The sequence below is a fragment of the Dama dama genome, chromosome 10 (assembly GCF_033118175.1).
Source record: "Dama dama isolate Ldn47 chromosome 10, ASM3311817v1, whole genome shotgun sequence".
NCBI classification, from domain to species: Eukaryota; Metazoa; Chordata; class Mammalia; order Artiodactyla; family Cervidae; genus Dama; species Dama dama.
The window spans coordinates 11,056,871-11,069,452 of record NC_083690.1 but is presented as its reverse complement, the minus strand read 5'-3'; positions in this window follow the sequence as shown (position 1 = coordinate 11,069,452).

Genomic DNA, 12,582 nt, shown 5'->3' with positions numbered 1-12,582 from the left:
TTCCTGATCCCATCTGGACCGGGGCCAGTGCTGGGTCCAAACAACTCTCAGCCCTTTTCTTCTCATCAGAGCACTTCCCGTAAGTGGTGGCTTTCTGCCTGCTGGCTCTCTGACCTGCCAGGGCTGGCAGCCAGACAACACGTGGGCTTCTCCTCCACGAGACCCGTGCTTCTGAAATGGAAGTTCGGCTGCCTGGCCCCACTACCCGTCCCATTCCAATCTGTGTCCGTGATGCATGCGTTTCTGAGAAAAACTTGGATTCAGATCACACCCACCCAGCGGGGAGTGGAATCCAGGCCTCTGTTTACCCTGACCCGAAATATCTTCTGCACAGTGGGTAGATATCTGCTGCCTGGCACATTCCCCAGAGTCTCTCATCTCTTCATCGCTTACTCACCAGACACTGTTCCAACGTCCAGAGTATGCCTGACCCTTTACTAAGTGGACAGAAGGGACATTTGTTTTTATTTTTTAAGCTTTTTTTTTTTTTATGTGCACCATTTTTAAGGTCTTCATTGAATTTCTTACAATATAGCTTCTGTTTTATGTTTTTATTTTTTTCACCACGAGGCATGTGGGATCTTAGCTTCCCGACCAGGGACTAAACCAGCATCCCCTGCATTGGAAGGTGAAGTCTTAACCCCTGGACCACCATCCCAGGGTCACCTGTTCTTACGGAGATAATATTTGAGTGGTGGACAGTGGAGGAGAAAGATTGATGAATAAGAAACCAAGATAATTAGACATCATGGGAAGTGCTAGAAAGAGGACAAAACGTTTCTAGATTCCAGACCCTAGAGAGGAATTGAGTGATTGGGAGGAATGTGAGCGATTGGATGGAACATGGGCTGGGAGTCAGCAAAGTCTTTTTGAAGAGAGACCTCATCATATTGTCAGTCCTAAGAAAATCTGGGGAGATAGGGTACTCTTGGAAGGGGAAACAGAAGGTGCAAAGGCCCTGAGGCAGGAAGAAGAATGGTGCTTCTGGAAATCTTAGACTCTGGCCCAGGGTTCCAGAGCATGATGGGTGGAGGAGGGTGAGACAGAAAAGATCAGTAGGGCCCCATCAAGCAGAGTCCACTTGCATCATTTTCTCCAGTGGGGGCAGGACACAAACTGGACCTCCAGCTGCTGGGAGAAAGACCTGCATTGTGATCTTCCCAGCACTGCACTCGTGGGAGGGACCTGCCAAGCTCCCAGCACTCCAAGAGGAGGCCAGAGCTCAAGATGAGTACCAACCTCCGCCCGCTCTCCCTGAAACAGCCCTGCCGTGAACTTGACATTTCCGCCCTTGGCCCAGCCCTTGAGTGATAAGAGGCCTTCTTCTCTGGCCTGTTGTCTGACTCCTCCACAGCCTGGAGAGATCTCAGATAGCTTGGGAGGCCAGGTCGGACATATCAAAGCTTGCCTGTCCCTTTTGTCCCCTGCTTTGGAATCTCCCCTCTCTGGGGAGTGGCCTGCTGGCCTAGCGAAGGCCTCCCACCTCATTCTGGGTGAGAGCAGAGACCAGAGCAAAGAGCAAGCTCCTGGCACAATGAGGCAGGATCACTGGACTTGAGAGAAGACCTCCGCATGGTTAAGCAGCCAGCAGGGCTCATGTGAAAGGACAGGCAGTGAGCCAGCTGCAGGAAGGAGCAAAAGCATCCGGCTCTTTAATTCTCATACCTCCCCACCAGGCAGGGGCCCGTGTCATTAGGACAGCAGGTAAATAACTCGCAGACCTCACCAGGCCCTAAGCACTGCAGACTTTCTGCTCTTTATCTTGTGGGTCAAGGGCGGCTGGCACAGAGGGTTAAGCAGCAAGCAGAGGGGCTTTGATCAGACCCGGGGCTGGAAGAGGCCCTGAGCTGCCCCCATCCCCCACCAGGCAGGAGCAGGGGCAGGAAGCAGCAGCCCCAGGCCTGTCTTTCCCAGGCCAGCAGCCCCTCTCACACTCAGCCGGGCACTCCCGCTGGTCCCTAAGATCTGCCCACCTGGCAGTCCCCCTGCACCCCCATCCCAAGTTGGGGCTCCAGATCTAACAAGTAAGAAGAAGAGAGCCTGGTGGAATTGAACTGGAGGTAAGCAACTTCTTAGGATAAGTATGTCCCATGCAATATTTGGGACATGGCACCAACCATGTTAGTCACTCAGTCATGTCTGACTCTGCGACCGCATGGACTGTAGCCCGCCAGGCTCCTCTGTCCATGGGATTCTCTGGGCAAGAATATTGGAGTGAGAAGCTGTTCTCTTCTCCAGGGCTCTTCCTGACCCAGGGATCGAGTATGGGTCTCCCACATTTCGGGCAGATACTTGACTGTCTGAGCCACAAGGGAAGCCCATTTGGGACACACCTATGCTAAAAAATTATGGGTTGTTTATCTCAACTTCAGGTTTACCCGGTGTCCTCTATTGCACCTGGGAACCCTATGACTCCAGGCCCCTGAGGCTGCCCACCTGTTCCCGTGCCTCTCACCTTCCTGCTACCCCACAGAAGCTGCACCCACTTCACAGACCTCCTCCCACCTGACCCGGGCCCTGTCCCTCTCCAGCCACGACAGGTGCCCAGGAAGGCAGGGCAGAGAGCCGAGGAGGGACGTGGGTTCCTCCCATGGGCTGCCCGTGGGGCGCCCACACACCTTCCTGGTGGCAGGTGGAACACGGAATGGAGTCCTTGATTTCTATTCAGATGGACCTCAGCTGTGGCTGGGTCTCTATTTCCCCATCTGTGAGATGGGTAGAGAGAGAATCGCTGTCCTACACAACCCCGGGGCCTTCATTCACTTGCTCTTCCACTTCCTCCGAGTGTGAGTCTAGACACAGGGTCCTTCCCTCCCAGAGCTGAGATTCTAGTTCTCAGAGAATATCAATGACCAAACACAGCAAGCAGAAGGGATGAGTTAGGGGGCATGTGAAAAGTCCCTCAAGAACTCAAAACAGAGACAGCAAAAGGTGTAGAGACAGTAGTTGGGTCATCAGGCTGGGGGTCTGGAAGGGAGGCTTGGAGCGTCCTTGTTATCAGCACCATGATAAATCAGTGTGTTCACGAGGGAACACTGATGCAGAAAACAAAAACAAAAACAGCCTGTGCAAAGGCCCTGAGGAAGGAAAGACCCACGCGGGTATGTTGTGATGACTGGTGGAATCTGGCCAGCATGCAGACGCAAAGTGAGCCTCTGAGCTGAAAGAGGGGAGCTTGTCCTGCCCTGCAAAGCTGTATGAGCTAGCGTGGGAGTCTGGGGTCCACCTGATGGGAGGAGGAAGGTGAGAACCACTTCCCTGAGGATGGAGACCCAGGTTTCCTGCTCCCACCTCTGTACAGGGCAGGGTACAGCTCTGGCAGCAGAAATGGAAGGGGTGGAGGGCCCTGTGAAACCTGTGCGAAGTGGAAAGATAAGAGGGTTTAGGAAAAGTCTTGTTTGCTGGGGGCTCTGATGAGACTCCTGTAACAGTTTGTAGATAAGACCTAGTCCTTGCTGTTTATCCGGCACCCAGGCTTCCCTGGTGCCTCAGATGGTAAAGAATCTGCCTGCCAGTGCAGGAGACTGGGGTTCAGTTCCTGGGTGGGGAAGATCCCCTGGAAAAGGGTATGGCAACCCACTCCAGTACTCTTGCCTAGAGAATTCCATGAACAAAGGAGTCTGCTGGGCTACAGTTCATGGGGTCAGCGGCTGAACATGACTGAACTGCACACTCCGTGTGTTCTGACTGAACACTCAGCTCTGTGCAGGTCTGTACCTTGCAGTGGTGTTTTTTCGGTAAGTCAGCTGCCCCTGGGGGAGAGCTGGTGGGGTGCAATGCCCTACATAGCAGTCTGAGAATGTGGGGTCCCCCACCCCCAGGGAAGCCACAGGACACAGACCATGAGAAGATGCAAAAGACCAAGGGTCTGGGTCCTTCACGAACACATTGTAAGACAAGAGAGGGGAGAGGAACCTTCTGGTTTAGAGATCTATCTGTGTAGAGGACTTCCCTGGCGGCTCCGTGGTAGAGAACCTGTCTGCTGAGCAGGGGAAGCAGGTTCGATTCCCAGGTCGAGAAGATCCCCTAGAGGAGGAAAGGGCAACCCACTCCAGTATTCTTGCGTGGAAAACCCCATGGATAGAGGAGCCTGGCAGGCTACAGTCCATGGGGTCGCAAAGAGTCGGACACGATTTAGTGACTAATTAACAAATTTGTGCATTACTCACCTGCATGGTGTGGCCCTGCTTGGGATGGGACTGGAACAAACTATGGGAAATAAAGATATTTATGAGACAATCAGGAAATGAACCTTGACAGGATTTTGGATACGATCTCTAACACAAAGGATTATTATTCATTGAGGTAGGCGTGATGATATTGAAGCTTTTAAAAATGGACATAAAATTTGAATAACATACAATTCATCCTTTTAAAGTGTAACATGCAGTGAGTTTTAAGATATTCCCAAAGCTGTGAAATCATCACTACTATCTAATTCAGGAACATTTTCATCATCCACAAAAGAAACTTTGTACTAATCAGCAGTCATCCCCCTATTATTCAGTTACTCAGTCATGTCCAACTCATTGTGGCCCCATGGACTGTAGCACGCCAGGCTTCCTTGTCCTTCACCATCGCCTGGAGTTTGCTCAGATTCATGTCCATTGAGTCAGTGATACCATCTAACCATCTCATCCTCTGTAATCCCCTTCTCCTCCTGCCTTCAATCTTTCCCAGCATCAGGGTCTTTTCCAATGAATCAGCTCTTCTCATCAGGTGGCCAAAGTATTGGAGCTTCAGCTTCAGCATCAGTCCTTCCAATGAATATTCAGGGTTGATTTCCTTTAGGATTGACTGGTTTGATTTCCTTGCAGTCCAAGGGACTCTCAAGAGTCTTCTCCAGCATCACATTGTTAAAGTATCAATTCTTCAGCACTCAGCCTTCTTTACAGTCCATCTCTCACACTCTCACATCCATACATGACCACTGGAAAAACCATAGCTTTTGGGCTTCAGTCTGCGAAGTGATGATATCTCTGCTTTTTAATATGCTGTCTAGGTTTATCATAGCTTTCTTTCCAAGGAGCAAGTGTCTTTTAATTTCATGGCTGTAGTTACTGTCAGCAGTGATTCTGGAGCCCAAGAAAATAAAAACTGTCACTGTTTCCACTTTTCCCCTTCTATCTCTCATGAAGTGATGGGACTGGATGCCGTGATTTAAGTTTTTCCATGTTGAGTTTTAAGCCAGCTTTTCCACTCTCCTCTTTCACCCTCATCTTTAGTTCCTCTTCACTTTCTGCCATTAGAGTGGTATCATCTGCATATCTGAGGCTGTTGGTATTTCTCCCAGCAATCTCCCTTAACTCAATGAAGCTATGAGCCATGCTGTGCAAGGCCACCCAAGACAAACAGATTATAGTAGAGAGTTCTGATAAAACGTGGTCCACTGGAGGAGGCAATGGCAAACCACTCCAGTATTTCTGCTCCAAGAACTCCATGAACAGTATGAAAAGTCATCCCCTAGCCCTTGGCAAACACTAACCTGCTTTCTGTTTCTATGGATTTGCCAATTCTGGACATTTCATATAAACAGAATCAGGTAACATGTGCATCCAGCCTCTTTCACTGAGCATCACGTTTGCAAATTTCATTGAGGCTGTAGCAGGTATGGGCACTTCTCTCCGTTTTTTTTTTTTTTTTTTGCTGGGTCTTCATTGCAGTGCCCGTGGATTTCTCTAGTTGTGGTGCCGGGGTCTAGTTGCCCCACAGCATGTGGGATCTTAGTTCCCTGACCGGGGATCAAACCCACATCCCCTGCATTGGAAGGTGGATTCTTAACCACTGGACCACCAGGGAAGTCTTCACTTCATTCCTTTTTATTGCAAATTATTCATCATATGGATAGTGTGAGTTTTGTTTACCCTCATCAACTGACAGACATCTGGCTGTTTCTACGTTGGGGCTACTAAGAATGATGCCTCTCTGAACATTCCTGTACAAGGTATTTTATAAACATGTTTTCGGTTCTCTTGGGGCTGTACCTAGGAGCGGCATTGCTGTGACTTTGTTTTTCCAAGAGTCCATTTTCAGAGCTATGCATCAAAGTATTACAGTGAAATGATAGATCCACTGAAAGATTTCACTGGGGTTTGCTTCAAACTCATACAGAAGAAGGGGACTTTCTCTGGTGGTCTAGTGGTAAAGAATCTGCCTTCCGATGTAGCAGACATGGGTTCAATTCCTGGTCAGGGAATTAAGATCCCACAAGCTGCAGGGCAACTAAGACTGCCTTCCTGCTGAAACACACACCTGGCACACACACACACACACAAATCACATGGAAGAAGGAAATAGGGAATGGATCAATACGGAAAAGAAGAGCTGTTTTGAGAATTTTGTACCAGGACAAGTACACGAGTGTTTATTACACTGTTTATATTTGTTTCAACCTGGGCATAAAAATTCTTTTCAATGCTGAGGTTCAGTTCAGAGTGACTTCCCTGTCCTCCTTTTGAATTCCCAGACGATCACGCTCTAGAAAGAAATGCAATGCGAGCTACATGCGTCATAGGAAATGTACTCCTAGCTACATCTAAAAAAGTAAAATCAGGGCAAGTTGATTTTAATTGCACTTTAACCCAATATAGCCAAAACACAATCATTTCAGTATGGGAGAAGCTTAAAAATTATGAGAAAATATGTTACATCCTTTTTTCCTACTAATCCTTCAAACCCTGGTGTATATCTGATGCTGACAGAACATCTCCATCGGTCTTATCCCATTTCAACGGCTCCATAGTGCCTTCCCAGGTTGGACAGGGACATTTGTTTGGGGCATTGAGTGGACTTTTCAGACAACTTTTGTGACTTTTTTTTTTGGTTGCTTTTATCCATTTACAGGTTTCCCTGGTAGTTCAGTGGTAAAGAATCCGCCTGGCAATGCAGGAGACAAGGGTTCAATCCCTGGGTCAGGAAGATCCCCTGGAGAAGGGCATGGCAACCCACTCCAGTGTTCTTGCCTGGAGAATCCCACAGACAGAGAAGCCTGGTGGGCAGAGAGTTGGATACAACTCAGAGACTAAATACCACACCATCCATCTACAACTGGAATGTTGGCCCAAAGAGGGCAAGCACCTTTTGTGTCTTGCCAAGTGCTACGTCCCTGTGTCTAGACCAGCGTGTCAAGCACAGAGCACGTGAAGGCTGAGCAAGTGAAGGACCCAGGAGTGTGCAGGGTGATGAATCTCTGCCCGTTTCACAGATGGGGAGTCAGAGGCCTGGGCACAGCTGGGGCCCCCAAGTGAGTAGAAATCCAGGGCTCACCACAGGCGCCGTCACCCCAGCAAGGTGGACGGAGATCCTGAGGAAAGCCCACAAGAAGGGCCCATCTCCTCCCTCAGCCCTCTGCCCTGCCTTCCCGGGCACCGGCCGTGGCTGGAGAAGGACGGGGCCCAGGTCAGGTGCGAGGAGGCCTGTGAAGTGGGCGCAGCATCTGCGGGGAAGCAGAAAGGTCAGAGGCCCAGGGGCAGCTGGGCAGCCCGCCAGGGTGGGAGCCCCGGGCTTCACGGGCCTGGATGCCCTCTGACCTGGAGCCACGGGGTGCCAGAGGCAATAGAGGACACCAGATAAATGTGAAGTTGAGAAAACTGATAATTTTTTTAGTGTAAGTACAGCCCCCAAATTTCATGGGACGTACTTATACTAAAAAGTTGTTTACCTCAAGTTCAGTTTCACCAGGACTCTTATTTATTTTTATTGAAATATAGCTGATTTACAATATTATGTTAGTTTCAGGCATACAGAAAGTGATTCAGTTACACACTTTTTCCCATTATGGTTTATGACGGGATATCGAATATAACTTTCTATGTATACAATAGGACCTTGTTCTTCATCTATATTATATGTAGTAGGGTGTATCTGCTAATCCCAACTCCTAATTTTTCCCTCCTCCAGTTCCCCTTTGGTAACCTATGTCTGTGAGTCTGTTTCTGTCTTGTCAACAAGTTCATTAGTATTGTTTTTTTTTTTTTAGATGCCACTCATAAGTGATAAGATATGATATTTGTCTTGCTTACTTCTCTTAGTATGGTAATCTTTAGGTTCATCCACATTGGTGTAGAATGCGTTATTTCATTTGCTTTTATGACTGAGTAGTATATATATCACACCTTCTTTATCCATTCATTTGTCGATGGACATGTACGTTGCTTCCATGTCTTGGCTATTGTAAACAGTGCTGCTATAAACATTGAGGTGCATGTATGTTTTAAAATGGGAATTTTGTCCAGATATACATGCCCAGGAGTGGGATTGCTGGATCATATGGAAACTCTACATTCAGTTAAGGAACTTTTAAAACTGTTCTCCACAGTGGCTGCACCAATTTATATTACCATAAACAGTGTGGGAGGGTTCCTTTTTCTGCACACCCTCTCCAGTGTTTATTATTTGTTTTGGTGGTGGCCATTCTGACCAGTGTGAGGTGATGCCTCATTGTAGTTTTGATTTGCATTTCTCTAATAATTAGTGATATTGAGCATCTTTTCATGGACCTGCTGCCCATCTGTATGTCTTCTTTGGAGAAATGTCTATTTAGGTCTTCTGCCCATTTTTTGATTGGGCTGTTTGTTTATTTTTATTTAGAGCTGTATGAGCTGCTTCTTTATCTTGAAGTTAAACCCCTGTCGGTTGCATCGTTTGCAAATATTTCCTCCCATTCTGGAGCTTGTTTCCTCTGTTTGTTTTCAGTTTCTTTTGCAGTGCAAAAGCGTATGAGTTTGATTAGGCATTTATTTTTGCTTTTATTTCTATTGCTTTGGGAGACTGACCTAAGAAAACTCTGATATGATTTATGTCAGAAGAAGTTTCGCTGTGTTCTCTTGTAGGCCCCTAACTCTCACTTGCTAGATCTGGTAACCTGACATGGGGGAAAGCAGGACCGCTGCCAGGTGCCAGGTGGGAAGCCCTCAGAACCAGTGGGAATGCCAGGCGGAGAGGGTGAGAAGGGGCTGCTGGCCCAGGAACGGCAGGCCTGGGGGCTGCTGCTCCCCCTGCCTGAGAGGGGATGAGGGCAGCTCAGCGCCTTTGCCAGCCCCAGGCCTGATCACACACACCCTCCCCACACTCACTACTTAACCCTCTGTGTCACCCACCTTTGTCCTGCAGAATAAAGAGCAGAAAGTCTGTGCCTCGGAGCCCAGCATGGTCCACTCAGGCTGACCCCTCCCACCTCTCCCAGCCAGGCTCTGGACTCCCACGTTTGGCCATATGAATCCAATCCAAGCCTTTGCCTTCTGGTCCAGCCTTGTGGGCTCCTGTCTCAGGGCCATGCAAGGCACTCTGTTCTGGCTGCAATTTGTCCCAGGCACACACAGATGGGGAATGGTCAAGGAAGCCCTCTGGGCTGGGCAGCACATGCAGGACCTGAGCCTCAGGCCAGAGTCATTCCTTCTGCTGAGGGATATCCACCTTAATGGGGGGACCAAGAGCTGCACATACAGCTATCCAGCCCACAGCGGTTCCTTGAGCCCCAAGTTCCTCTCCTGATGACCACAGCCAGTATTACCAGGGCCACTATGTCCTGAATCCCTACTCTGAGCAAAGCACTTCACATGTGTTTTCTCTAGTCCTTGCATCATCCCAGCCAGGTGAGGGGAGGTGTGGTCCCATTTCACAGGTGTGGAGACTGAGGCCAGAGACTTGAAGCCTCCTGCTCCAGGCCACCCAGCCAGGGAGTGGTGGAGCCACGTTCCCAGCTGGGTTGCCTGACTCTACAGGTCCACCTCCAAGAACCATCCAGAGGCCAGTGCCTGCCTGAGCCTGGAGCCCCTTCCCTTCAGTTGTTCTGGCTTCAGTGCTGGAAGCCACACTGCAGGGACCAGAGCTGGGGGCTGTTTCTCAAAGCTCTGTTCCCTAAGCCTCTCCTGGGCCAAGACCAGTAGAGGTGACATGAGGAAGGATTCAGTGGTCATATTCAGTGATGTCAGTGTGAGGGGAGACGATCAGTGTTTCCCAGAAGTCTCTGCACCCAAGGATTCCCCACTGTCCTTATTAAAAGCAGATTCCCGGGACTGGCCCCAGAGCTTCAGGGGCCCTGGAAACTGCATTTAACCTGCAGCCCCAGGTTACTCCACTTACAATGCAGGAGACATGGGTTTGATTCCTGGGTCAGGCAGATCTCCTGGAGAGGGAAATGGCAACCCATTCCAGTATTCTTACCTGGGAAATCCCGTGGACAGAGGAGCCTGGGGGGCTACAGTCCATGGGGTCACAAAAGAGTTGGACATGACTTAGTAACTAAACAACAACAATTATATATCATATATTATGTGACCATTTCTACAGTTATCAGCCTTTCAAATAATTTTGGGCTTCCCCTGTGGCTCAATGGGTAAAGAATCTGCCTGCAATGCAGGAGACATAGGAGACATGGGTTTGATCCCTGCGTTGGGAAGATCCCCCAGAGGAAATGGCAACCCACTCCAGTTTTTTGCCTGGAGAATCCCATGGACAGATGAGCCTGGCTGGCTACAGTCCATGGGGTCACAAAGAGTCACACATGATTGAGCACGCAGACCCCGGTTAAACCACTGCAGCTGGTTTCAAAGCCAATGATGAATTTTCTGCAGAATCCTCGGGCTCTCTGCCCACTCTGAAACTCCACAGACTGACCCTGCAGAGGATCATCCAGGTGTGGGAGGAAGAGAGGGAGCACTTTCCCCAGAGCCCCCAGTTCCTGCCCCCACCTCTGCACTCTCAGTTGGTGGCCCCCTGAGGACAGCTCAGGAGCATGTGGCCTCCACGTGGTGGGGGCTGAGACTCTTCTCCAGGTACCCCCAACCTGATGACTGAGAATGACAGTTTGACCCCAAATGGGGCTTCCAAGGGGGCTTTCCTACCTCCTCACCCCCTTGAGGACTCTCTGAGCCCCAACTTAACAGACACCAACAGCTGGTGATTCTCAGAATCAGAGAAAAAGCCCCTAAATGTTCTGTAACGGCTTCTCAGCCTCACCTGCCCTCTGCTGTGTGTCTCCCCTGCCCCCATTATCCCTCCCAGGCAGTTGCAGCCAAGCTGGGGAGGGCAGCTTAGGGTACCCTAGCTTCTCAGCGTGACACTCTTCTTTGCCTGGAGCAGGCTTTGGGCTGGAAGAGCCAACAGGCTTTTCCAGAAAGCCAGGCTTTGATGGTGGTTTGGTCGCTAAGTAGTGTCCAACTCTTGGGACCCCCATGGACTATAGCCCACCAAGCTCCTCTGTCCACGGGATTTCCCAGACGAGAATACTGGAATGGGTTGTCATATGCTTCTCCGGGATCTTCCTGACCCAGGGATCGAACCCAGCATCTCCTGCATTGCAGGTGGATTTTTTTTTTTTTTACTGCTGAGCCACCAAGGAAACTCTCTGGTGGTTGAGACCCTTACAATTCGAAGGGTGGTCCCGAGGCCTGCAACATTAGCATCATAGCATCACTTGAGTGCTGTTATCGACGCAGCCCCTAAGGCCCCACCCAGACCCCCTGACTCCCAAGATGGCATCCCAGGAGGAAGTACCCTCCCTCCCCACACACGTGGCAGACCCTTCGTGGGATCAGTTTAGGTAATGGAGGGTGGGGGGGTGCCTGCCCAAGGCTCAAAGCTTAGGTATCTCCTTGCCCCTCTGCTCCCTACCCCTCCCTCCTGGCAGCCACCCACCCCTGTGGGGACCAGTGGGGAGTGAATTGTGTCGGGACCTTGGAAACCACTAGCCCTTTTTGGAGTCACCAGAGATGGAAGACAGGTCCCTACTGCCCTTGGCGGGCAGGCAAAGGGCAGGACTAGGGGCCTTGGCATCTAGACTCTTTGACCTCTGCTCCTAGGTGGGTGGCCAGGAGGAGGAGAGGGCAGAAAGTACAGGGGAGTGACTGTCCCAGGCCAGGAAAAGCTTTGGTGGTGACAAAGCCTTCCCTTGTGGGAGATAACTGGGAAGGCTTTCGTATCCATTTGTCGTTGTTGCTATTGTTCAGCCCCTAAATCGTGTCTGACTCTATGGGACCCCATGGACTGTAGCCAGCCAGGCTCCTCTGTCCATGGGATTTTCTAGGCAAGAATGCTCAAGTGGCTTGTCATTTCCTTCTCCAGCCGAGCTTCCTGGACCAGGGATTGAACCTGCCTTGCCTGCATTGGCAGGCAGATTCTTTACTACCCAGCCACCAGGGAAGCAGAAACAATACTACTGCTAATAATAGACTCTTTGTCCACAATGTGTGTCTGGCACCAGGATGAAGGCAACATCACGGTGGGCGGCAGTGGGGCCCACGCCACGGCTGCAGCAGATTCACCTGTCAAAAGGCTGAATCCGGTACTCCACTCCAGGCATTATGAGTCTCCCTGGTTGGCCTGGGAAATTGTTTTTAATTAAGGCCCTATGGAATTTTTTGGGATGGAGTGTTTGGGGAAACGCGGGCCTTCTCCAGCCTTGAGAGAGGCTGCCCAACACGGACATTCATTCTTGCACTCGCTCCCTCCCTCGGTCGACATCTACGGAACATCCACCAGGTTCACCGATCCACCAGCTCTGCTCCTCGCAGGATCACCGATCTGGGTGTCCGAGTCCGCCTCTGAGCCGGAATCGTCACCTCCCTGCCGCCGCTCCGTCTT